General features: G+C 41.6%; 1 protein-coding gene across 1 annotated transcript in view; it reads right to left on the bottom strand.

Annotated features, from left to right (window-relative positions):
- Positions 1 to 20,327, bottom strand: part of HIC2 (hypermethylated in cancer 2) — a 32,688-nt gene extending 12,361 nt beyond the window's left edge. Inside the window, exon 1 of the mRNA XM_009330748.1 lies at positions 20,258 to 20,327. The gene's annotated coding sequence lies outside the window, so the exon portion shown is untranslated. The remainder of the gene's footprint in view (positions 1 to 20,257) is intronic.
- Between the last annotated feature and the right edge of the window lie 6,722 nt (positions 20,328 to 27,049).

Here is a 27,049-nt window from a genome sequence, read left to right as displayed (position 1 = left end):
TGGCGGTCCTCAAAACACACAAATTATAGGCTCTTGTTATGAATCAACACTTAAAACATCTCTCTATTTAAAAAAAGTGGAAGGGGAGGAGCAAGGCAGAGGGGAAGGTACTTTTGCCCCAGGTTTGGTTTTGAAAAGGGGATTGGCAGTCTATGCATGTGCTTTACCCTGTAATCTGGAAGCTCCTCAGGACAGGACCCCTAGAAGCATTCTATACTGAACTATATACACGCCCCACAGCAAAAGAACCACCAGCTCCCTGCATCCGTTCCAGTCTGCTCAGCTTCTCCTAAATCAACACTGCCAGAAGGCAAGACAGCACTATAACAAATTAGCACCACTCACAATTTGTTGAAGTTGCTGTTCCATTGTTTGTTTCTATAAAACGCGCGCGCGCGCACACACACAAACCTCCCAAGCTTGCTCTCTGCTGCCATCACCCAAACTCCAGACTTGTAGTCTCAGAGAGAGAGGCAAGCAAAGACTGTGGATTAAACCCATGCAGAGCAACAGTCACTGCACTGGGACTCTGCCTGGGTTTTGCTCTTTCACTACAAGCAAAACAAAAGAATGCCCACACTGTTCCAGCCTGGAAGATCAAGGTGTCGAAATCCTTATTTCGGCACTTGACTAAAAGTGTTGTTAGGAAAAAGAAAGAGCCACAGGCTTGAAAGGACCCAGCACTAATAAAACTCTTAGTGCTAATGCTATTTATGAACATCCAAGGGATAATCTGCACCCCTTATCAGCCCATAAGATTATAAGATCTTTAAAATAGGAAACATCTTATTTCATAAAGCACTGTATAAGTTTACAAAGAACAGTATTAGTGGTAATAAATAATTGTCAAAGTAGAGCAAAGAGGTGGCTGTAAAACCTAAAAAAGTACCGCCATTCCCATTTCATTCCAGGCTCTGGGTAGTAATACTGTAGGTTGACGGTTGTTCTGACTTGATTTACTCTTATGCACCAATCTGTTTTTATTTTAAGAGATTATTTGGGAAATGTGCTATGCTTTTGTTTACACTGGAGAGATTAATGTTTATCACGAGATGATCACGACATGGGTGATTTTGAAAAGCTGTAGTAGATTCTTATCGTTGCACCAAATACAGCCTAATCTGCCAGCATGTATCTGTGTGCCAGCAATGATTCCTTCACATAGCATTTCTATCTGTAGGCACTTACTCCATGCAGAGCGCCCTGCTATGTGAGCAATTGCTCACCAGTTGCATCACGTAGCCTATAGAGACAGCTTCCCTTTCTTTTATCTTGGTTTATACGACATTAAGCTCTGGGCTGCTGCAGGCATAGTTTAAAATCAGCATCATCGCCTCAAAGCCTTAAATGCTTTCATTTAGGTGGGTTTTTTTTATTATTTTAGGGAAATTATTCTGATTTACGAATGCTCTAAAAGTTTGTGTCTTCTGGCTGCTGTGTCACGTGCTGACAGATAGCTGCATCATCCAAAGCATCTCTGCTAGCCTGGGTTGAGCACGGTTTTGGTTTCTGGACATGTAAACGCTAGATACCACAGTTACCTCCACCAGTCTAACAACAATCAAGGAAATGACTAGATTTTATACTCAGATTGAGACCTTTGCATGGAATTCTGTGGGTTCCAAAACAATTACAATTTTATTCTTCAGATAATCCATGGTTTATCAAATATTTAAATACTAAAGCTTAATTATTTCAAAAGCTACTTACTTTACATTTGTCACCTAAGGAAACTGCTAAGCAATTTGTGCATTTATTTCCTGTCAGAAAAAAGCCTCAAAGAGCACAGCAAAATGTCTCACCCTCCTTCTTTCAGCACTATTAAAACCATCTCATTGGTAATTATTCTTCTCAAGATGGGTATGGGGGAGTGGAAAGCTGGAGCAGATTCTATTTATAAAAGATAACCTTGGGAAAAACAGGAGGTACCAGAGAAACAGGCATGAGGGGTGAAGTTGTGACAGTACTGAAACTAGCAGGAGACACAGGTGTACCAGGTGTCTGTGCCAGAGAGCTCTGAGAACACAAATGTGGCCACACCTCCCAGGGTTTAGGCTTGGCTGGCAGGTTTCATAGGCACTCAGATGAGAATTCACGGAGACAATTCACATATTTAAAAGCTTGAGCAAGAGTTTAAAAAAAAAAACAACACACTAAAAGGCTATTTTAAAAGTTTGCTGGATTACTTCCTGTATAGCTCTCCCCTCTCAGCAAGGAAAGCGGTTAAAGAAAAAACAAAAAAACAAACAGAAAAACCAAAACAGCCAGAGGGACTGAAACCTCCGTTACACAGATGAAACAACTCAGCAGTTTTATAGCTACACAAATAGGATCAGAATCTGGCCAAAGAAGTAATACATGTACAAAGTACTGCTACCAGCCACAACAAACGTTGATACTACACCTTGGACTGGAAGGAAAAAATAAAATTCTTATATCCTTACCACTTCCAGCAGAGCCCACTATTAAATATAACAGCACCAAGAGACTCTCAGAGGATGCAAAAAGTATGTTTAGTGAGGATCTGTTTGGACTAAAATCTCTCTCTTGGCATTGTGCATTCCCAAACATCTGTATCTAGTATCTAGCTGCTTTTAGTCCCTGGCCCTTGGCTGCACATTATTCAGCCACACACAGTTCTGTCACAGAGAAGGGCTGAATAAATTGTAGCACTGCTATGCCACAGGGCAGGTGCTCCAAAACACGCACGTCCTGAGGCTCGTGAACTTGAGAAGAGATATGCCTCATCAGCTATATGGATGTTCTGGTGCCATCCAGCTTTCTCTGACCCATCAAGTCAGTCCATCTAGGGTTAATCTATTCCCTTCTCCAGGCATTTTCTTGGCAGACTGCTCACTCAAAGAATGTGTTTTAACAGCAGGAAAACCACCCCAAAATCCCAAACCAAACAACAGTCAACTAAGTGGCATAGGTGGCATCCTTCTTATTATAGAGTATCCTCCATCATGGATGCTAACACAGCTTTCACACACCTTCTTTCTCTGCTACCTCAGTGCTGACAATAATCCCAAATCCCCAGACCCTTCCAGGACCAGACTTTGCACACGCAGATCCATTCCAGGCAATTAAAGTGTTATAACAGGGTATGTAACGTAAAAGCCCTTTTAATCTTGTGCAGGCAAGAAATAGCAGGGACCTGCCTGTAGAAAAATTAAAAAGTATATAGTAATTCATCAAATTGATTTAATACAGCCAGCTGCATGTGAGAATGCTGGCCCAGGCAGAGGTAGTCCCAATAGTATGCATTTGCTTACAGATAGGCAAGGTGCTTTGGCACAACTACTGCATCCTTTGAAAAAGTTGGTTTTGACATGTTGGGAAAGGACTTGGATTTTCCAGCTGCTCTCTAAGCAGGAGGCAATTCAGCGAACACACCCAAGACCTGCAGCAGACACCACTCTAAAATTTGTTGTCTTTATGTTCTAATTTTCACACAACTTTCTATTATTTGCAATAGCCAGAAAAAAAGTGCTGATTAAATTTTTCACGTTTCTAAAAACAGAGGAAAGGTCAGGAAAGCACTGTTATGCGTCATTTGTTCTTTCATTAGCAGCAGCCGTCAAGTGTGCTGGGCCAGGTTTTACTGCTCACATTTTCCCTGTTATTCTTGAACCAACAAATCCAATATGGGTGTCGGGTTCAGTAGGTTTCAAAACAAAAGGTGTATTGGAAGAGGGATTATTGTTTTGTTTTTTTTAAAGACAGTTATTCTTAACAAATAGTGAAATTGCTGAGAAAATGAATTCTGCTTTGCCATCTTGCAAGTATTACTTCCCCACCAAGAAGAGCCTGGGTCACTGAGAGGTATGCAAAGCTTCAGATAGGACTAGCAACTGTGCTGAAATTTACTGATGTGCCCAAAAATGGCCAGTGAGTTTGGGTCTTTCAATGGGATGAGTGGCACAGTAGAAATTCTTAGTCATGCTAGCTTTTATTCATATGTATTTTTTATTATTATTCATATAAAACTTTCGTTATAAAAGAGACAAACATATGATTATTAGAAGATGTGTAAAGCACACCAGAACTTCAGAAAGAAGCCCCAACTCTGACCATCTCTCATGTGAAAGAAAGGATGATTATTACAATCCACTTTTTTCTTTAAGTTAATTTTTATTTTCCTGGGAAGTGTGAAAAAGCTTTTTTGTTTAATTGATCATATTATTTAAAGGACTTAGTGAGAAATCTAAAAATCTGCAGAAGGGTTTGTTGGGGGGGGGATTAGGAAGAGTAAAGCCTCATAAAAGCCACCCCACTCCCTCCAAACACAGAGTTTGGTCCTCTGCTGCACATGCACACTAATGCCCTTTTGCTTCCCCATGAGAGAAACAAATCCAAAAGATCTGGCATAAAAGGCCTGGAAGACACTGCACTCAGTTGGACACATGGTGGGGTGGTGCTGGGAAGCAAAGAAGCAGCTGAAATTATATAGGAATAACAACAACATTCACAGAAGTTCCCCTTGGATACATGTCAGCATGTGGGAATGATGGATTGAGTATTTGCATTTCTTAGTCAGATGCCAAGATATCAAAGCTGGCATGCTAAGGTGTTCTGGTGTTCCTTGAAGGGAGTCTCCAGCCGTCAACACTGCATGTGTACGGAGTTCTTCTGCTTGCAAGTACCTCTCTCTCTAATAGCACATGCATTTTTAATTTTTTTAAATCTGTGATCAGGTTAGTGCTCATAAAAGTGAAGGATTAACAGCTACAGCGTAACACAGGCAGCTGGGCAAGTTCTGCTGACATATCCCTACCAACGCCATCAACCCCAAATTAATCCTGCACTGTGCTCCCACACACACACACAGCAACCAGGTAGTGCCATGCTGCCAACTTCTTCAGTCAACATATAGGAGCAAAGAAGTGCCATGTTATTACTTCTTCTTCTAAAGGCCACAGTAGAGCATTTTGATCTTTGCATACAATAGGCCCATAGACATCTGAACTGGAGTGCAGGACTGAATCCTCTGTCAGACATGGTTTTTAAAATAAGATGTAGCACTTCTGCATCATTGCCCTCTACAACAGACCTCCGTACTTTAATGTTTCTGTTTTTTAAAGCCAGCATTAACATTGCCAGTGGTACATTATTTCCCATTACTTTCCCAGCTGGGAAAAAAGAAACAAAAAACCAAACCACCGAGAAATAGATCCACCATTACAGATGATGAGGCATTGTGATCTGTTTTAGCCCATCCAAGTCAGGGCTACCACTGAAAAGGTTAGGTCTTGCCCTCTTCCTGCATCAATCCTGGTCTGGCACAGCCTTACAGCTTCATGGTCTTCAGGGATAGTGCAAAAGAGCAGGCAGGAGAGCACAGCCGAGGACCAGGAACACTCATCAGCAAAGCTGGCTGTAAAGCCAAATCCCATGTGTCAGAGGTCACAGTAGTGATTGAGGATTGTGCTGCAAACTCCAAAACATCCTCCACTACCCAGGAAGGCTGCTGGCAATAGGTGGAAGATGGTGGCGAGACAGCGGAACAACGAAGAGAAGAAAGTTCTTGCGAATTATTGCTGGCACTGCGTGGTGCGTGTGCAATGAGAAGATGGAGCAGAGCAGGACTCGGACCAGGAGGAGCTTCTCTCCCATAGAGGGAGGGACAGAGGGGAATACTCCTGCCTGCCTTTGGGCCCGAAATTCTCCTCGCTGACACCCCAGTTTGCATAGTCAGAAGTGAGATCAATGCCTAACTACATGAGATGCTTCCACTTTGTAGTGATCTTCATTTCTAGATGCTTAATAGTTGTTGACTTCCTCCCTTGGAATTTTGTAACAGCCTAGCAAGAATGAAAGTTTAGAGGTTCTCCCAAAAGTCCCCAAGATGCATCAGAATCTGGAATCTGCTGCAGGGCTGCAGTACATTGTCTCAGCAGATTCAGTGGGTAACAAGGTCTTCTGAAGCAAAGTGTAATAGGTGTTTCTGCCTGGACTTGCCAAAAGACCTTAATGCAAATACAACTCCAGGTAAATTAGGGTGGACTCTAGTGGCTGCCTCCCCCTCAGGGTTTTGGGGTTTTTTTTTTTCTTCAATCCTGATGAAATTCATTACAGTTGCATTTAAACTGAGGTTGTGATTTAAATTTTCCAAAGCAGGCAGGGCAGGTTTGAAAGCCTGATATATCAGAGTTTATGCGCTTCCTGAAGAACTAGGGTAGTTGCAGAGTCTTCCCCAAGGGGTGCCTGGTTGGTCCCCTCACCCCCTTGACATGTTTGCTGTCACACAGGCCACTGGATTCCTGGCAAGTTGAGCAGGCTTGCTCCTTACGACCAAGCAGCCCCCCATTCAAGCATGCCAGTACTTTCCTTGAAGGTATTTACAGTTTACTTTTTAGTGCTACTTTAAGTTCAAAGGGGCTAGTAAAGCCCCATTAAGCCATTTACATCAAACTGGTTAGTTAATTATCCTGTTGCAGGCTTTAAATTAGCAATTTATAACCCCTTCCCTAGAGATGCCAGTATTTGGAAACAACTCAGTCGGGATATTTTGCAGGGTGCGGTTAACGAACAAAAAAACCCCAAATAAACCCAACACCCCCCCCCCCCCAAAAAAAACCCAACCAAAACCCCCCCCCCCAAAAAAAAACCCAATGAAAAACCCCAAACAAACCCAGAATTAATATCTTCAGGTTTTGGTTGGAAATCAGTTAACTCTGGGAGAATCCAGTAGGGACAGGGGTGGGACAGAGCCCACCATTACCAGCTAGCAAGGATAGTGAGGCCATGTCTACCTTAGGCTGTGTCTGTGCAGCAAAATGCAGTGATGTGCAGAGATACAAAGCTAGCCTGGGAGGCACCACAGGTAGATGAAGATGATCCTTCCCTAACAATGAGCTATTCTGCTTCTTAGTATCATAATCAAAGGTATTTTCACATTCATATGTACAAAAATGTGTCTGCCCACAAGGAAGGAAAATGATTTGAGGTTTTGGGGCTGGTCAAACTGTGAATGCCAGCGTACAGGGACTAGAGAGGTCCTTTTTGGAGGTTTTGGTCAGCAGCTCTGCTCACCCATGCAGGCGGGGAGGCTCTTGCCACACTGCAGCCGCCTTTCAGGTGAGGATTAACAAGATCCCAGATTTATATCCCCTTGCCATAAGGGTCAAGGACCTGCTCACAGTGGGGCTACCCCATGGGCTAGGTGAGGCTGGAGCCGAGGAGTCTCCATTCCCAGGATCTTCTCCCCTGCCAACAACATTTCATTTCCGAGAAGGACAATCTGTTGTCCCCTCAGGGTCTGGTTATTCTAGTCTACCCCACTCAGAATTCAGAGCTGTTCTACAAGGGAATAATAACCACCTTCCCCCCTAAATACTTAACTGCCGAAACTAACCAGTCCTAGAGTAAAACATGCCTCTCACCCTCTCTTCCGTATTTCCACCAGCCATTATTAGTTCTACAAACAATTGGCATACTGGATGTTTATTGGCAAATTCTATTTAAAATAAAGATGGGAGGGAAAGACTGTCCAGTTGCTACTATTTTCACACAATAGTCTATCATGTATAGGAGAGATCTTGGCCCCAATCCTGGTAGCTGTCCCAAACCAACAAGCACTTAAAACCTCACCAAGAGCAGGAATCCATGGAAAAAAGGGGCACGTGGAATGAGACGAAGGCAAACTAGGAGATTCCACATTAACATCAAAACAGGCACATAAAACAGAAACTTGAGAGAAAATTTCCATTCTACTTGACAAGACAGACAGACAGAATCAAGTCATATGACAGACCCTGCAATTTTTTTCTTCCATCTTAATACATCCTCTTTTCAATGGCAAAAAAAAATTATCTTCTGCCAAACAAGTGTCAGATTACCTTAAAAAAGAGATAAAAATCTAAGCAAGTTAATTTCTTTATACTACACAACCATGAGATTGATTTTGCATTTGCTTGCTTTTTCTTCTGTATGGAAAGTAGCTGTTTCAGAACAATTTTTGGGATGGGGGCAGATGGGAAGAAGAGAGGGAAAGACACTCAGATTTCAAACCAAAGGGACTTTTTTTTTTTTTTAACACAAAATTTAGTAGTAGTGATATCACTTTTATGTGATTTACTGCTCCAAATTGCAAGACAGAGGCCTTATAATAAAAATACAGGTAAACACAACATAAAATCTAAATTATCTAAAGGACTGAAAAACCCAACCCCACACATAGATGACATTCTCCAAATTCTCTGCCTTTTCGTGGGAGCAGTTACACCCAAACCATCACTCAACCTAGAAGCTGTTCTCTCCTGCTAATCACTCTGGAATCACACACCAAGGTAAAAAAAGTTCAAATGCAAACACTAGCCTGGCCTTTGAAACAGCCCGGTGCTAACAGGCCACAGGATTGCATAGTATTAGGGAATTATAAAATAATGTTAAACTGGGGATAAAGAAGAAAGCAAAGCCCTCCTGTGGATGAAATGGGAGTCTTTCCTGCTCCACCAAAACCTTCCATTTCCAAGGCATGCAATACCCAGGCCTGTGCCTAGAACAGGTGTGTCTCCTTAAATACCTCACATGTCACACTTGTGTCTCATGGATACAGTCCTGTAGGATTATATTAGTACCAGCTCAGACCAGCTGTAGCTACCCCCAGCGGTATCCTGTAACTCCTTGGATGGGGGGAGCTGCTCTCCATAGCGTGCAGAGCCCCTTGCCACATGACTTTCTGGAGACAGATAGCAACCCTGCGACTGCAGCTTCGGAGCATTTGTGCTCTGGGAGCTGAATCAATTCAGGGACAAGCAAAAGACCTCCCCTTTTTTTTTGCACTGTCAAGAGAAAGTGAATGGAGGGCTCCAAGTATTCTTTTCTTTACCTCCTCTGCACTTATTACCAGCAAATTCTCAACTGATTTATGCCAAATAGACACGCTGAAGATCTCCTTTAAATAAAAAAAGATGCACAGCTAACAGAGCAAAGCCTACTCAGCCATCCCCAGGCAGAAAATGCTGACAGGGCAACAAGGCAGATATGGATAGTGCAGGATGAAGGAAGGACAAAGGAGAGTGAGCCTCATACATCCCGAAGTCAGTGCAGGAAGAGACACTGACACACCTTGGCGCTTTCAACCTAATTCTTCACTAAGCCTTGGAGGATAGTAGCTGCTGGCCTAAGGAGCTGAAAGAGCCAACAAGAAAATTTTTAGGGCAGCAAATGCATTAATGGCATTTTCTGTGTCATATCTTCGTGACTGGCACAGATAATAAAAAGAGAAGACGTACTTGATTGAGCTATAGCTCTGCATCACAATGCAAAGGTGTTCTTCAGCATGAATAAGAACTGCCTCCATGCCACCCATCTTACGAAAAGCATCTTGTAGTACTTAACAGGGAGCCAGAGCACCGATGGATGTGAGAAGCTGCTGACCAGCATACATGGGCTCAGAGGTGGAGGACCACAGGGCCCTGTAGGATCCTCCTTTCTTATTCCTCCTTAACAGCACAAGTGCCTTCATTTTCCAGCAAGCGATTCTTGCATTCATGCAACAGCTTTTAGGAGAGAGTGTGGACGAGCAAGAATGCATGCACCAATCTTGATGAAAAGTCTAATTTATGAGGAATCTACCACATCCATAAGTTATTCCACTGGTTAATTAATTCAGATTTCCAGGTTTGAGCACACATCAGGTTTGTCTGCTCATCCCTACAGTAAATTGCCCCAGGCATCATGAGCAGCCATCAGGGATGAAGGCCCTGCCAAGCTAAACATTCTTCTGAAGTGGTGTAGGTAGAACTTTTTCAGTCCACCTCTGATTTATAACCCCTCGAGGGCTGGGTGATACAGCGGGTTCAATGAACCCAACTCATCAGTCCAGCACAGGCTGGAAGCAAAGGGAAATTCTCACATACTCTACATCCCAGTTATCTGTTCATCTCACTGGCCATCTTTGTTCAAATGGATTCAGAATAAGGCCATTCCATACTTCATTCTCAAAAAAACGAGCAGGACCCCAAAATCCATCTACCCCTAGAAACATGTATACTTCTTACTATGGCATTTCTCATTTTTAAGAGATCTCAAGTCCATAGCCTTAAAAATCAGCATTAACTGCCAGGTGAACTCTTACTCTTTAATGAACTATTTATTACACTGGGTCTTTGATTACCAGGGAAACATCTGTTGCAAATGCCACCCCATGTTCTCAGACACCAGGAGTTTAAATGTTGAGCAGTTTCCCATAACCAAGATTTAGCATCTTTACATTTTCTTTATTCTTTGCCAGCCGCAGCGTTAGTGACTTCCTGGCCAGTTAGCAGCAGCCTGGTAAGAGCACTTAACTTTACGTATTTGTAGTGAGATCTTAGAATATACACTGTCATGTCTTTCTTGAGCAACTTGAAACCAAATCACAAGAGCAGGTCTGTGTCCCCAACAGACAAATGGAGGCCCAGCTGTATTTTATAACTGTGAATGCGCACTTCCAGAAACCTTCATACTTAGTGACCCATCTAATGCGGAAACAATTATTTAAGAAGCCATTAAAGAAAATCCCCACATTTAGTATAGGAGTGCAATCATTCGCTTCATTTTTCCACAAACAAAATTTTCAGACTTTGGCAGAACTAGGTCGTCTTATGAGCAACCTCTATGTATACCCAGATGGAGCTGTGTGTTTCCACAGAGAGACAGCAGCACGCACATTTTCTCTGAAGACTCAGAAAGTCTGAATTTCTTGGTGAGAGCAAAACAAAATAACTCATTTCAAGTCGGAGTAGCTGAGAAGAGAGTTGTCCATGAGCCTCTGTACAGGCCTCCATCCAAATGTTCAACTGCCACTCTTGTCAGTACTTGCAAGCATTTAATCCAACAGAGGTTCTTCACCAACCTACAGCTATTTCATGACATGCCTGTCTTGGGGCATAAAATCCTAGAGAGCGTCCCCTTAAACCAAATGCATCTGTTATATAATTGAAGAAGTTTTATGGCAGAAAATGGCAAAAATCCTACCGTCATTAAGAAGAAAATTAGTGATCTAGTGCATAGCAATGATTAACCAGATAGCTATCCTTTTTTATTGAGGAACCAGACTCATAATTAAGGGTTTTTTCCTTAAAATAATATATAAACAAATTATTGGGAATTTTTACACAATTTTAACCAGTGGCATTTCAGAGTTCAAATAAATTACAGGCTATTTCACTGTTGGACTGTCTGCCTCTAAGGTCACAATTAATTTTAGTTTTCAGAAGTTACAGTACCAAACACCTGACCAGGAGTAAAATAAGAAAAACCTCTTTAGGGCTCTCTTTCAGTTTGTATCAAACATACAGAAGACAGGAAAATAGGAGGCCAGGTGCACTTATCTTCAGAGGCAGCTCACACACCTTGAGAAGTATATAAAACATGACAAATTCAAAATTCCCTAGCCCATTTACATTCTGGGGGAGGGTAATGGAGATGAGAGACAGAGGAAGGGGAGGGAAACAAAAGGGACCAAGTGTTACGTTAGTGACTTAATATATGAACACACAGAGGGAGTTTCCTTTATCTGCGTATCACATCATAGCAAATACAGGAAAAGCCATGGCAGTGCCATGCCAGCAGCTAAATGTGCTTTTACTTATTTATTCAGATAGCATCCAATAGTAGAGGAAGGGTGGATTTAAATCAAAATAATTTAAAGCTACCAATTTTAATCTTGTTTTACATTTACACTCTAATTATTTTCATAAAGGATGATCAGTGGCTTGTAACTACTAAGCCATATTGATTTGCAACTAAATATAGTCTGCTCTCAGTTTAGTATTATTTTTTGCTAACCAGAGAGCTGCACTATCTCCAGTTGAAACATTTATTCTATTTTACAGGTATTTATCCAGCTGACATTTTTCTTCCTTTTATTATTTTAATAAACAGCCAATGACTTTTATTGGACATTTTATTTTTCTCATTTGAATCATACTGCCTGAAAATTCAAAAAGTAACCATCCATTGAGAATTTTCTGACTTCATTTTCTTATCAAGCATACTGAACATTTAAGTCCAAACACGTTTAACATTTAAAACAAACTCTTTAATAAAAGGAAAACGAGTGGTAGCTGATGATTTAAAACTGAATTCTCATTTCCTTGTCCTTCAAAATCTAGAGCTACCAGATATTTGCCTCCCATTATATCTAGTTCTTATTCACCAGCTTAGAAAAGGAAAACAAGCACCCTAGGTTTCTCAAACTTTCATTGTTTTCTCAACTGAAATCCTTTACTGCATTAAATAAACTCAAATGAAAAAAAACCAAACAAACAAAAACAAGCAAACCAGCAAAAACTGCCTCAAGGTCTCCCTGCAAAAGCAGCTACATCTATCAAAAGCCCAGTACTTTCTTACAAACTCTTGTTCCTCACGCTTAGGGACAGACTTTTGGCAGTTGAGCATTCCATCTTTCCTTAAACCTTTGGCAGAAGACAAGTGGTGCCTGAATAAAGAGAGACCTAAACTCACTAAGATCTATGAAAATTGTTTAAGGCAGCTATTGTAATTTCAAGCAAGTTATTTTTTCCTATGCATTAAAAAGATTGTTCAATTCAGTAGCTTTTAGCCACTACAGCTACAATGCACTTGACTTTTGCTCAATATCCCACAAATTCCTAACATACAGACTACTAAAACACAAATTGAAATAAACCACAATGGGGAAAGAGAAACACTCACGCACCATGAAAGCAAGAGGTACGTATCAATTTCCTACAATATATATTCTGTTTCCCTTTCTGTGGCATACATAATGAGAGGCTGTGATTGTGTCTGTCCACATTTTGTTTAGAAATTTATATTAGAGAGAAATCTTTTTTCCCAAAAAAATCTTAATACATGTGCTAAATGTAAAAAGATAAAGCTTAATTTGCTATCAGGAAGATGGCAGAGGAACAGAAGACAGACCTTCACCTGATCAGACACAGTGTTGTGTGAAAAGTGCAGAAGAAACAGGTATTCATGAAACCCTCCCATGCTACTTCCAAATTCATGTTTGTCTTCACAATCCATGACATTTCTCAAACCATTTCTGAACCAAGTTCCTTATTTGTTTATTCCTTCCCAAGATAGCACTTCCATTTATAAAATTCACACCTTAATTGCTAGCACAGACCTGACTGTCTGTCAAGCTTAGGAAACCTGAAATGAAGTCTTTCCTTTTGCCTGCTGGGGCTCAGACCTGGGCAGCCTAGCTACTGCTTCTACAGCCTCCACAGAAGGTCCACGTCATTTCTTTAAAGCAAACGCTTCATTAAGTGATGAGGCACAAGTATGAGCTCATATGCTGCTTTCTTGCAATAATGTGTGTACACTTACATGAAAGAGTAGAAAGGAATAAAGAGTCAATACATTTACTGCGTCCCTGTGGCTGCATGAATGTCAAAGCAAGATGAACCATTTGTTCTTAAAGTCAGGAGACACTCATCCTGCGAGGAGGTCTGCCTAACAGTTTTCAGTATGTAAAATAAATGCAAATTTCACCTGATTATCCAATGGTTGCTAGTGGGCTAATGGTGACTCATATTGCCACTGCAGAACACACCTCAGTTACATTTTGAGCAAGACCTGTTGTGTTTCAGCCAATCTAAAAACATTCTTAACCTGGAGAGTTGCATCATGTGTGTAGCTACTGGTTTCTGAATGGTGGAGGATCCTGTTCAAGCTCATCCATGACCGCAGGTTAACCATCCAGTAATCTGACCGATGTGATTACAACGGGAAAAGTAGTAGTGTATTAGACACAGTGCTCTGGTCCTACATCATGCTGGACAACCCTCATATATGTAGCTTGGACATTGAAAGAGTCTCCCTGGATAATTTACCAGTATTGCTGGATTTCAAGTTGTGGCCAGATAGCAAACATGCAGAATGGATCATTGCATTCTTAGAGGTTTTTCAAAAAAGAAAGTCTGGATGAGTTGAAGGGATAAAGCCAATAAAACTTCTTTGCTCCTTGCTATAAACATCAGTTGTTTTGCTGGTGTGGGGGAGAAGCAAGCAGGGGGAGTACAACTACACATCCCTTCTTTAAAAGGAAGGTAACTTAGTACCTCAGAAATAGTCTAGTAAGAACACTATTTCCCTTACCTAATAAAGTTCCTTGTCCGGTATTAAAGGAAAGTAATCTTTCAGTAGCATTTCAGCCACCTCAAAGGGCAATTTAAAAAATAATGTAGGGTTTTGATGTTTAAACAAGCTTTTCCAGCAATTACTTGTTAATAGCATCCAGAAGCTCCAAGTAAGAAGCAGGACCCATCATCCTAAGCAATTTATAGTAGCAATACATAGAGTGAGGCAGAGGATTTGAAGGGAAGGAAAACGCTGCGGGCAGGGAGAGGGGGGGAGGTTAAAAACTACAAGTAAGATTGCTAAGTACATCCAACATCTAAAAACTGGAATAAAAGCCAATGCCATGCACCAAAGCCCTCTGGAAATACAAGCTGTTTAAAAATAAAAATAAAAAAGAGTCATTACTTCCTTGTTTGCCCAATCAGATCAGACCCAGCAGCTTTCCTGCAGCCTGCACTTAAGAGAGCTCCAGCCTTTTGCTACCCCTTTGCAGCCTTGTGCCCTTGAGTACTCAGGTGTGCCAGGCAATGACAGCTGACAGGTACAAACTCATTTGCCCCAGGGCTGCCTGGCATGTGAACTCAGAAGGGCTCTGTGAGCTGGAAAAGAAATCTCTCAAGAGAAGAAAGAAACTCTCACTATTTTGCCTAGAAAAGCCTCTTGTAGCCCTCCTCCAGAGAGCTGAGCTGCACTGTTTGTAAGGTGCATTATTCACGCTTGTGGTGCAGTCCATACTCCTCCTTGGGGCAAGGGAATGCCATGCTGCAGCAAGCTCGCTTGCTCCCAGGTTCACGTGGAAGCATTCCAAGCTACTCAGCTTCTGACAGCTCTCCAACTGCTCTTCCACGCTGTATTGCTTTACATTACATTGCTTTCCCTGCCAGGAGGCACTGCTGTATTACAGTACAATCGTGTAGCAAAATGTAAAACTGATTTTTTCACCTCCCAAATACCAACTGACTGTTGCCGCTGCAGTCACAACTCTAAGCTCTGCTCTGTATTAGACTTTCCTGCTTGTATGCATATACTAGAAATTTTAGTATCTTGCCTCCTCTTCAGCCTCCTTCCCAACTTGCTGCTTCTTCCCTCCCTGTTGTGCTCCCCAGTCCTTTCTGCGGAGGGCAGCCATCCTCAGCTTTGAGCCCAAGGTGTCACTACTACTCGAGTTAAAGTGCCTAAGCCAGCTCATTAGGTGCATTATCAGGCAACCCAACTGACTGTAGCACCAAACACAGAAAGTGAGAAAAATAACTAGAAACATTGTAGTGACTCACAGCTTCATTAACAAGCTTAGCTTTTTCTTAAGTCAGAATTTTAACGAAGTAAGCAGGCTACAGAGGCATTTTATAACACACATTTTTAAGGTATTAGGAGGCATTTGGCTCCTAATTCTCTTCATTTCAGTGTGCTTTACATTACTTGTGGGCTGCAAGGGAAAACTCGTTCTGTGCACCGCAGTGTAGCTAGTTTCCTTTCTAGTTTTGAACTATAAAAATAGCCATATTATAAGAGCAAAGGTCTAGCTCTCTCTCTGTTCTTCAGGAGTAATCAGAATAGGACTAAAAAAAAAAAAGGAGGGGGGAGGGAAGGGCAGTGAAATAGAGTACAGGCAGTCTTTTCCCTTCTTATACCCTGTGCAATTGTTAAAAATCTCTTGATTCAGAGGTTGCATCCAGGCCATCACTTTTAATAAGAACTTATCTGTCCTTCATCGATTTTTCAATCTGTTTAGGCTTCTGCTATCCATAACACCCTTTGGCAATGAGTTTCACATAGTAACTTGCTGCTTGACAGAGAGCCTCCTCTTTGCCTGCTTTGAATCGGTTTAGTTAACACAAGAACCATGAAGAGTAACTCTCTACTCCCCTTCCCCACCCCATTCATATCAGTGTAAAACATCCGCAATTTCTGTAATAAGTCATCTTTTCTCTATGGCAAAGAGAGAAATCACGTTGACTGACTTGAGACCCATCTTTGATGGTCTTCTCTGGACCTTCCCTAGTCCTCCACTACCTTCAAGAGGAGGTAGTCAGAACTGCATAGTGTTTAAGATACTGGCACACTGAATTTACATAGCAGCATAGTGATGGTTTCTGTTTGGTTTACCAGTTTGGTTAAACATCCAAAGAGTTTTTTGATTCTTCAGGGAGTGTAGCATTTCCTCCCAGTTGGCCATTAGTCTCTTCACAAGAACTTTTTGGGGACTCGCTTCAGATGGTGCTCTTAAGTAGTCTGCTGAGGCAACAGGTGAAATTTTTCATCTCCCAATAACTGCTGCCACAGACCTCTCCATTTTTTTTTACCCAATTCAAGCCAGTGAAACTTACAGCTTTCAAATCCCTGCCATTTTCCCACCTCAGAGTCTTCCCAAAAGCATGGCAGTTTGCAGCCGCTCAAAGATCACATATACTTTCACGTGTACACCCAGTGAGAAGTCCCACAAGCCAGAGAAGCAGAAAGTACGTGATTCTCCCCAACAAGCCAGGAGGAGCATTGTTGCATTAAAATCTATACTGAACAACCAAGGAACTTTCTTAAGCTCATCCCAGTGAATATCCCAGTCTTAAGAAATTTCCCAGGCATCCCATATAATGAGTGACTGTCCTGAAGGATCAGTCAGACTTGGTACTGTGATGCACAATTCACTACCCTGCCTCATGAGCCCCTGCTAATCCCAAGAGACATGCTTCACCAAATGTAGCTGCTCCGTATAATTGCTTGGCTTATCTCCCCTCTCTTAGCTGAACTACCATGGTTCCAAAAGCCCTTAAAATTAATTATAGATATGCTTGCAGATTAAAATCCATCTACCTGTGTAATGCTATGTGCATCACTTGTTCATAACAGCACTGTCAGTCACAGTGCTCAGCTGCAAGTTTCTCTATGCTTCTTAGTAGCAGCTCAAATACTGCCAAATTAGCGAACGCTGCGAGAAACATCAGAGCAGTTTGTTTGACCCCAATTTCAGAATTTCTGGGAAGCAGTTGTAACGGACCACGAGAAAGATAACACAAAACAAAGTTATGAGCTGAAACACTGCATCTCAGCATACCTGACCAGAAAACTGAGCAGATAATTTAAGCAAACAGACTCCTGTGAATATGCGGTTAACAAAAGTAGCTCAAGACGGCTTAACAAAATAATAGCACAGACATTTTACTTCTATAGTTACAAACCTCTGAATTTGAATGAGCAAGCTATAGAAATAACAACCTTTGTACATCAACAAAACTCTACTACTACCCACGAGCATAAGATAGCATGCAAAAGCTAGGCAAATAATGTAAGACAGTTCAGCATATTGAAATCTAAACCTTCCTTCTGGATATCTCATTCTCTGAACATTTTGCATACAGTGCCTGCAAAAATAACACTGGGTATGTTAAGTGCTGGGGAGAAGAGTCCGTTTCCTTCTGTTTCCTAAGGAAACTAATGTGGGATAGAACATCACTTTCACTCAATAGGATGAGAAATTCCACCAAATCCCGTGCTGAAGCTCTGACATAAAGGCAATTCAGAAAGTCAGCCAGAGACCTGCCCACACCCATCACCATTACTTTCCAAGACTGGAATGAGAAAAAGTTGCATTTAAGTTTTGCACTCAGCCTCAAATGTTAGTCACCTCAATTTTCTCTTTTGAAATATATACACAATATATATACGCACACACTGCGTATTTATACACACACACAAATCGCTTCTGGTATTTATTCTGAAATCCCTAGTCTGACTGTTCTTGAAGTGCTGAATCTAATAGATCGCTTCCCCAGTTAATTTACCCCCCGTATTATAAAATGCTGCCATCCAACAAGGGATCAGAACCAGCTAGGAGCTTGAATACAGAAAACACAACAGTCTGCTCACAATGAGCAGAAAAATTATCATTGTAAAGCAGTTTACAAAAAGCGTCTTAAACACTATTACAAGAAAGTGGCAATCTATTCAGAGCTACACCAGGCAGGAAAAAAATTTGAGTGACAGGGCTAGTTACTTGCTGCTGTCCAGGATGGCATGCACAAACAGGTAAGGAAGCAGTTAGTATCTCCTGCCTTACACTGGACTCCTGTCGAGGCCTCAAGCTGCAAAAAGTCAGGATGTGCTGTCTGCTCACATCCCCTTTCTTTGGTAACCAACTGAGAGCATGTTACTTAGCTTTAGCATGAGCCAAGAAAATGGATTTCTTCTTAGTCTAAAAACATCTAGTTCCAGCTCAACTGGTTTCAAAGAAGATTTAGCTGAGAAGAATGAGGATGCCTTCCTTGAGATAGATGTTCTGGCCTCTTGTAGACAATAACTCTCCCAGCAGGCCTTGACGATTTATGATGTTATTGCAGAAAATGCATTTAAGCTCAGTTGTGTTAATATGGTCCTCTCCCAGTTGAGACTAGAGGATCTCTGTTCACCTGGTATCTTCCACATTTATCCTGCCATTGTTCCACAAGCAGAACTATTACTGGTGAGGAAAAGTTACCCATAGTAAGGGAATGGGCTCTTCTTCTAAGCCACAGAAAGGGGACAATGGGTGAATTTACTTTGCAATTTGAGAAGAGTACTTCTTATCATCTAGGACATTTGCATAAAACAGCTTCCTCAGCTCTTGGTTTAATGAATAAAGGAATCACATCTTTCAATGCATGTTGCAAATAACCACAAAGATTTGCCATCTGAAACAGCTATACATGGCGCGCTCTCCATACCCACCATCTACAAGTAAACATTTCTCAAGTGTTCATTTGGGAGACCTGAAAGTGGGCAGAGCTCAATGCCTAGCAAGTTGACTCTTCAAGGAAAAAATTGGACAACAGAATGCTGAAAGTCTTGGAGATACTTTGCAGTGGCTTCACTATGTTCAGTTTTTCCTCAAACAAGTGCTCTTAAGATTTTCTAGCAAGCTGGTAATTTTCCTGCTGTATCAAATTTCTTGATACCTACTTGGGAGAAAGTTTAGTTGATACATTAGCATTTGCATGGCGTATTTCTTTGTGCTGTGAAAAAAGTCAAGTGAAGAGGAGAAGAAATTTGCCCCAAAGTCACAATGGCAGCTGCAGAGCTGAGGGGGGATCCCCATCCTCACTCCCTTAACTCCTTGTCATTTTACAACTAAAGAAAAGCATAGCCAACAGGCAGTTAGATGAATGACAAACCTACACAGCAATCTGGCTTCAACCGCGTGAACTAAAGCTGCTTTTTACAGTCAGTAGCAGAATCATACCCATCTCCTCTCAGGGGCAAGCCCTGAGAGCCGCCTAGCAGGCATACACTGGTGATACACTATACCCCATGATCTATCCATGGGGTTAGGCAGAGAGTAGTATCCAAGGTACCTATCATGGCAACATCTAAATGTGAGTATCAGAGCACTTTACAGACAAAAAGGTCTTTCCCCCAGGCTATTTAAAATTTGCATGTTCCTGTGTAGCACTGAAGATAGCAGCAATGGTGATTCATTAAGATAATGATTTGAGTAGGAGGCTTAAGAAAGTCAGGGTGGATTAACATCCAAAGGGCTGCAGTTGGAGCTTCTCCACTCCAGGTTGCCACCTTCCCTTTTAAGGGAAGGGATGAATTCCAAAAGTCAGGAGAACTATGAATTAACAGCAACTATATCACCACTACAATGCACAAGAGCACCATCTCCACTCCAGCCTATCGTCCTTAGCAAGGTCAAGCACAAAGTTTTATGCTGCAGGAAAATTTTCATGGCATTATAAGTTATTGGCTTTTCCTTTATTTGATTAGTTTGTTAGTGTAGGTTCTTCTCAGAAAAAGATTGTGCAAATTTGTTTTAAACAAATTTTCTGTCCACCTTAGAAACAATACAAGTTTTCCTCCAACCAATTGTCTTTCCCCACTACTGAATAATCAGATGGGTTTGATAAATTAATTGCTCCCCACATAATAATGTAAATATACACACTGAAAAAAAGCACACAAGTCCTTTCCACACCCCAACATTTAATCAAATCATAATCAGTTACGAGTTGAAACATGCATTCTATCCGTAATGTGGGGTTAACGCTCAGCCAGTAACAGGCAGCTCATACTTCATCCCTGCTAAGAGAGAGGCCTTTGTACAGTGATTTTGATATAATACTTTCTGTTGCCTTCTAGAGAGATGCACAGGCAACCAATTCTGCTATTCTTCTGCTCACTCATAATAGTTGCAATAGGGCATCCCGGTGTATATTGCCCCACTCACCGCTAGCTGTGCTTGGTCTGAACGTCTTCTAGGCACTCTATCCCATGCTGATTCAGTACAGAATAGCTTCCTAGAATGCAATTATAGAAAGAGTAAGGGTTTGTCTTAAAAAAGGATTATTCCAGAACAGCTATTCCTTATTAACTATTCCCAATCACCTCTTTGTTAGGATGATGAAGTTAATTGGGAATAGGTCTTCCGCTCAGATTTGTAACTTACCTTGGTCTGAATCAATGACCCTGTTTAGATGAGCCCTTAGTACAGAGTCATACAATCATAGCAATGGCTTAATCAATAAAAATGAACTCATAGTTGCAATGAAAGTAGAGCTGCTGCGTGGAAACATCTCAACTGAGTTTGCTGTAAGTTGGGCAGATAACAGGATCAAGAAATATGTAAAAAAACAGTTGTTCCTATAATGTTAGAGCTCATCAGTACAGCATGTGACATTTTGTACTTTACAAGTCTCTGGATCTGCTTTGTTCAAACGTGGTTTATTCCTTAGATATATGGAGACCTTAGCAGCAGGGAAATTTTGAGTTCTGTAGTTTCTTTGTTTTATTAAGTTCTTAGCTTGCAAGATTTCTCATCCAAAAAGGGCTGAGAAAGTACCTGGCACATCTTGGATGCTTATTGAATACATTAAATAAATCAAACGTTTTATGATAAAATTCCACTCCCCCACACCAAACAGATGTAGGTGCAAGTCAAAGAGGCTTGAAAAATCGCACTAAAATTGATTTTGCTCCAGTTTTCCCCAAAGGAAAAAAAAAAATTGTGTGTGGGTTGAGACAAAAACATGGAAAATTTCAGCTATCATGAACAACTGAAAAGAGAAATGGAGGAAAGACAGAAGCCAAAACTGAACTTCACATTCAGAGTGCATAACTTATATTCTCTACAGTCATGCATTCCTGGACTTAAACGTAAAGTCAAAGTCTTTTCCTTGGGCTCATCACACTTACAGAGAAAAATGCCAGATAGCTTAATGCTGGAGTCTTTTAGCTACTCAGGGGAAATCACAGACCATACAGAAGGTTCTTTGGTTGATTCCAGATTCTGAGAGGCTAGAAAAGATAGGACCCAACATAACTGAAGATGTCTGTCACAAAACTGGGGGGAGAGTTACTTATAGATACTTGTCAAGTCCTGCAGCACAAAAATCTGAGAAAAATCTTGAACACCTGCAACTTAAAATATATACAAAGCCATGTCCTGTTGCACGTGTTATAGGGAGGGAACAGAATCAAAACATACTCTGTTAAGGTTGCTTCTAGGCTGTTAGAGTATGACTTGATTTGGTATACCTGACTGTTAAATGACACCATCTACATGATTTTCCATGCCTGATGTCTGTGCCCAGGCAGTTGGGTTTTGATGAGGGGCATAGGGCAGAAAGTTTCAGTGGACATAGTTCAGCCATTTCCAAGGACTGGCATCTCAAAGGAGCTCTCTGACAAAGACAGACACAGAACTCGGTATTTCAGGGCAGCGTTCAACTGCCAGACCCGCAAGACCATTTCTTGTGTCCCTGCAGCTCCTTATTCATACCACACCTCCCACATTCACACTGACAAAGCTGGTCCATCCCGTACACAGAGTGAATCAGGGATCCTGTGTCAAAAAATAGCAGGTGATCCAGCCTGCCATTACTTAATCGCAGTATCTGTGTAACTACCAGTCTCCCTTTGCACACAGGCAATCTTAGTCCATGTATGTAATATTTTATAAGCAACTTTTATGGATTCTTTTCCCCATAGAGAGGAAGTTAAAAGAGACATGATAGAAAGGGGAAAGGGCAATTATAAATATATGCAAGTCAAATCAGGAAAAAAAAAAAGAAACTGGAACCACTTCCAGTCTCTCTGTCCAACAAATTCCACACTCTCATGGTCTCTGGCACGACTTCACAGTAAACCCAAAAGATGTTCACCTGCTCCCACAGCACTAAGAAACAGTGAAACAGGAACAAGAAGCTCCCACCTAGGATGACCAACGTAATCCCCCAACAGCGCATCACAGAGGGAAAACCTTATCATTAAAGCAGAAGAAAAACAAACACACATGCACACACACACAGCTCTACTGCTGTGCGCTATTAGCATCCTCCCCATTTTCTGTATGCATCTAATATCAGGAGATTTATATTCAGGCCAAAAGCTCATGCTGGCAGGAGAGGAAAGTACTTTGGAGAAGAGAGGGGAAGGGGGGAAAAAAAAAAAGCCTAGTTTCTTGGCTTGTGATCAGCAGGCTGGATGCATTCTGTGGAACTAGGCCAAAGCGTTAGTTATTATATTCAAGAGAACATCTGAATCCCAGCTCAAGGGAGCCGAGTTTGCGGCTCTCATTTATGCTGTATATCAATTGAATATCAAACCACATTTTCCGCCTTCTGAATAATAAAGCTTAATAGTTTGGGACTCCCATATGGTCTATTGTTAAAATATTTCCAAACACTGGCTGCTGTTTTATTTCTGAAAGAAAGATTTCTCTTTTCTCTTCAAGCTTACTTGTTTAAAAGATGCTTGTAACAAAAGCTAAATATATTCGTCTTTTAAATATTTCCAGAGTTTAAGAGGGGCTGAAAAATGAGGGGATAAGGAAAAGCAAATACATTTTGAAATTGGCTTTTTTTTTTTTTAATGTCACATGCAAATGTTTGTTCCAGGCAGAAGCAGCTGGTGCCACCAGGCTCTGCTGTTCAGAACAGGGGGTGCAGAAGCTTTCAGAAACCATGAGCTGCTCTAACAAAGGACGACCACACAGACTCAAACCATTCACAAAAGGACCCAGGCCGATTATTTGACTATTACTTACAAGGAAGCTTGGCCAGTAACGTAGGCAATAAATACTGGAGAAACCTGTTCTGTGCATAACCCAGGTTTGTCTTTTCACAAGTCCTGCTCTCTAATTAGCTACTCATTCCTGGAGGGCATTGCTGATGGATGGAGTGTATCAATTTGGTATATTTAAAAAAAAAGTTAGGAAACTTGTTAAATAATAAAAGCATCAGCATAATAAACACTCTGCAGCGTGTTAGGAACAGTCACTAGTGCTCCTTCCCAGTCACAACAGAAAAAGAGTATTCCTGTTGTTTCTACTCTGCAGAAAAAGACTTAGTGGCAGAGAGATTCTCTAACTTGCAAGGGCTGCAGCACCCTGCTCAGAGCCTGAGTGGGAACTGAGAAATACTCATCTTTTGGTCCTGCATTCACCCCCATTCGATTAGCACGGAAGGACTCAACCACTCAGTGAGCAGAAGTGAAACCACGCAGCACCGTCTAGTTGTGCATGGGTATGAACCTCCAGCTCCACCTCACCCAGCTCTTGCCCTCTCTATGAAGTGCTTCAAGCTCTCTCTGACAGGAGCTCTCAGTGTGGCACCAGCTTGCATGTCTGCTGGTCACTCAGCAAAACAGAAGGTGCTGAGCTAGGCACGGCCAACAGCATAACACAGCACAAAAATGTAGCAGTTCCTACGGCCCAGGGAGTCAAGTAGAAACTTCTGCTCTCTCCTCCTTACTCTTCTGTTCTAGCCCTCACTGCTGCTTCTCATTCCTGTCTCCTATTTCCTTCCTTCTGCCTGTCTGTCTGTTCCCCTCCCCTCCATCACCTATCTGCCCTACCATCACCTGCTCTGCTCCAGTGTACAGGTCTTCAGAGTCAGCTGTCCTAACCCTGAAACTGGTTGCTCATACTCATCAGCTGCCTCCTCCTCAGAAAGGAAGAAATTCCAGTATTTCAACATTTGCTCTCATCCCAATTCAGGGAGAAAAAACTGAAATTACAGACTCTTTGTAGAACGGAAGTTCACAAGTTTAAAAGAAAAAAAAAACCACACACAACAAAAAAAACCCCACCCTATTTGTGAACACCAGTGCATTTTGTGTCATTTGAAATGGAATATTTTTACATTACTGAAACCAAAGTTGGTTCATTTTGGTTTGGTGACCTGACCTGAGAAATTTTTTTCTGAGTCAGTACACTATTGAACTGCTTTTATTCCCACAATGTTGCATTGCCTCAGACACTGCAGTTTGGCAGCCTGATAACCCTGGTCTCACTTCTGGGTCAGACTCCCTGGCTGGAAGGCAGTTCCCATAGCACACACCGAGGTGTCCCGTGGCACAGCGCTGTCTCCAGGAGAGCTGTAATGCCATATGGGAACGCCAAGGCCCTTGCAGTCCAGCAGAAGACGACAAGTACATCAGACAACAGCTCTCTGAGCAGCCGAGAACTACCTGGAATCCAACACAATGTTTTTGAACCAATTCTGAGTGAAGCCTTTCAGACCAGTTAAAGAAAATCAAAGCAAAGAGGTATTCCCATGCAGGTAGTGTAGACAGTTCAATGTAATATTTCTGGTAAAAAGCTAGTTTATTAATTTTACAGGTGATCAGAAATCTAGAATTGGGCTTTTCTAGGAAAAAAAGGTTCTATTTTAAAGAAACTGTGTTTTTCCCCAAAAAAGCCACTCCAAAGAAAAACTCAAATCAGGCTCCTACTGACCACAACAGCATTCTTACAAATGGTCTTAAAAATAATCCAGTGAACGAAGCTCACTCCTACAGAGATTTCCCCAGCAGGGAACTTAAATTATAGCAATATCAGCACCCCTCTGCCTCCTACACAGCTCCTGTTGTGACCCAAGGACTGTAGGATTGAGTTCATCAACCGAGTGTAACGACTAGTTTAGAGAGAGTCTGACAAGTATTGAACTAGAGTTTTTGCAACAGATGTCAGAATGGTCGATCCCTTGCTGCTTCTAGCCGAGGCATAGACACGGCTTTTACAATAGTTGGGTAGAAGCAAGTGCTGGTGGAGTTGCTGAAGGCTCTGAGTTCTGCCCGAACTTTAGAGGTGCCACCAACTCATGCTCAACAAACAGCTCTTAAAGCAAGTGGAGACGTCTCAATGGGAGGATTAGTATGTATTCACAGAAAGCTATTTTAGTAGTTTTCCTGTAGATTCTATAATGCTTCTCTTGGAATGTGTGTTCTTACCCCTAGGTCTGTGTATCTGAGAGAAGGTAGAATGCATAAGCATGTATGGTTTTGATTTACTTTAGAAAAAAAGAAAAAGGAGAGACACTTAGCCTGTAGTTTCAGTGTTGGAAACTGCAATAAACCTCTCTTTTTAAACCCCATAACCTTGTGACTGTTTTATAGTTATGAGGAATCATAACCAGAGAAAGATTTAGCCTAACAGTGATCTGCCCTCAAAGACATTAATCTGTCACATGTAATAGAAGGGGAATAAGGAGACAAACCTTTCCTCTAAGTAATTCAAACAGATGGCGTATGGCTTTGGTGGGAACTTACTGTAAGTTGCCCCTGTAACAAGGGTAAATTTGGCAATGCTGCACACCCAGAGATGCTGTTTGCAAGTTAGTGTGAAAAATATCTCTGCATGATTTCCTTGTGTTTTAAAACCTGAATTCTCTATGATCATATCTCACCACTTTTGTGGTTGACACATCCAACCAGCTTTCCACCTGCTTTTTCACCCCCTTTATACCAGTAAGATTGAGTCTTTTTTGTTTGCAATTTTTTTCCTCTTCTCAAAGTAATTCTTTACTTTTGAGAGATCAGCAGAAGATAATCAAGTGTATCGTGCCAACATGTTAAAGCACAGTTTTCTATCAATATTTCAAATATAACTTTGCTTGTCTGGGCTTCTAGTAGCTTCTTTCTTACCCCATAAAGCACACGAAAGTCTTCAGGTTAGTTTCTCTTTTCTTTCCTTCGCCATACCTTATATGGGAAATAAAGGGTTTATTTTCTCTCCTTCTCTCTTCTTCCCCCAAACCTCAATCCCCAACTTCTCTTTTCTAGTTTTATCATATGAGTTCTCTCCTCCTTTTCTTAGCCACACGGTGTTTCTCCAGACTCAAAGGGAAAAGCATTTCTGGATTGCCTTGCTCTGGGTTCCTTCCTCTCCTCCAGAGAAGCAACAAATGGCTCCTGGGACACTTTGCTCCGTTTCCTCTCTTGGAAGAAAGCCAAAGCTTACTCAACTCTCTTTTCCTCAGGTCTGCCACTCAGCCCACTAACCTATCCCCATTTTCCACCCACACTGAACACGCTGTAAGGTTTCCAAACTTGTCTGTAGAGCTTAATCCTAAATTCAGCTCGTTGTCCTGTAAGAGATCAGACATGAAACCAATACCAATGCTTAAGAGTTCTCATGATATCTCAAAGCAGGTGAAGACCATTATTGTCAGATTCCTAGCATGCAACAAGGCTGATAGGGAGCACTGAAAGATATGGGGCAGCAAGAGACCAAATTCACATGCAGTGGCAGTCCAGGAGAGTATACTGAATTCAGAGGGGCAGTAAATTTAGGTGGTGGTTTTCCAGACCAGTCAGGGGAGGATTGGTATTGAAGGACCTGAGGGTAATCCCCAGATTACCCTTCAACATGCTCACAGGGAACAAATGTCACTTTGCATGGTGAAGCATGCCAGCCAGGGAGCATGCTTTATGTTTCATGTTAATGAGTATTAGCATGGAACCCAACTTCCTTCCCCTCCCTATTTTTGATATAATTAAGTACGAGAATGAGCATTTCATTTCAGCCTACAACAGCAACAGCCCACAGCACTGCAGAATAACAGGAAAGGGAGAGAATGAATAAAAAAAAAAATCCAGGTGGTAGACACTTACTGCTCTGGCCACTGCACAAAATGAAGGCTTGAGTGCACATTTTTGCCTGATTGCATAGCTGTCTCTGCTACCCATCTAATCTGCTTAGAAAACTGGTTTTGAAGGATATGGTTCAGACATACCACTC

This window comes from Pygoscelis adeliae, unplaced genomic scaffold (assembly GCF_000699105.1).
Source record: "Pygoscelis adeliae isolate BGI_AS28 unplaced genomic scaffold, ASM69910v1 Scaffold358, whole genome shotgun sequence".
NCBI classification, from domain to species: Eukaryota; Metazoa; Chordata; class Aves; order Sphenisciformes; family Spheniscidae; genus Pygoscelis; species Pygoscelis adeliae.
The sequence above is the reverse complement of the archived record's forward strand: the minus strand, read 5'-3'. Positions and strand labels throughout refer to the sequence as shown.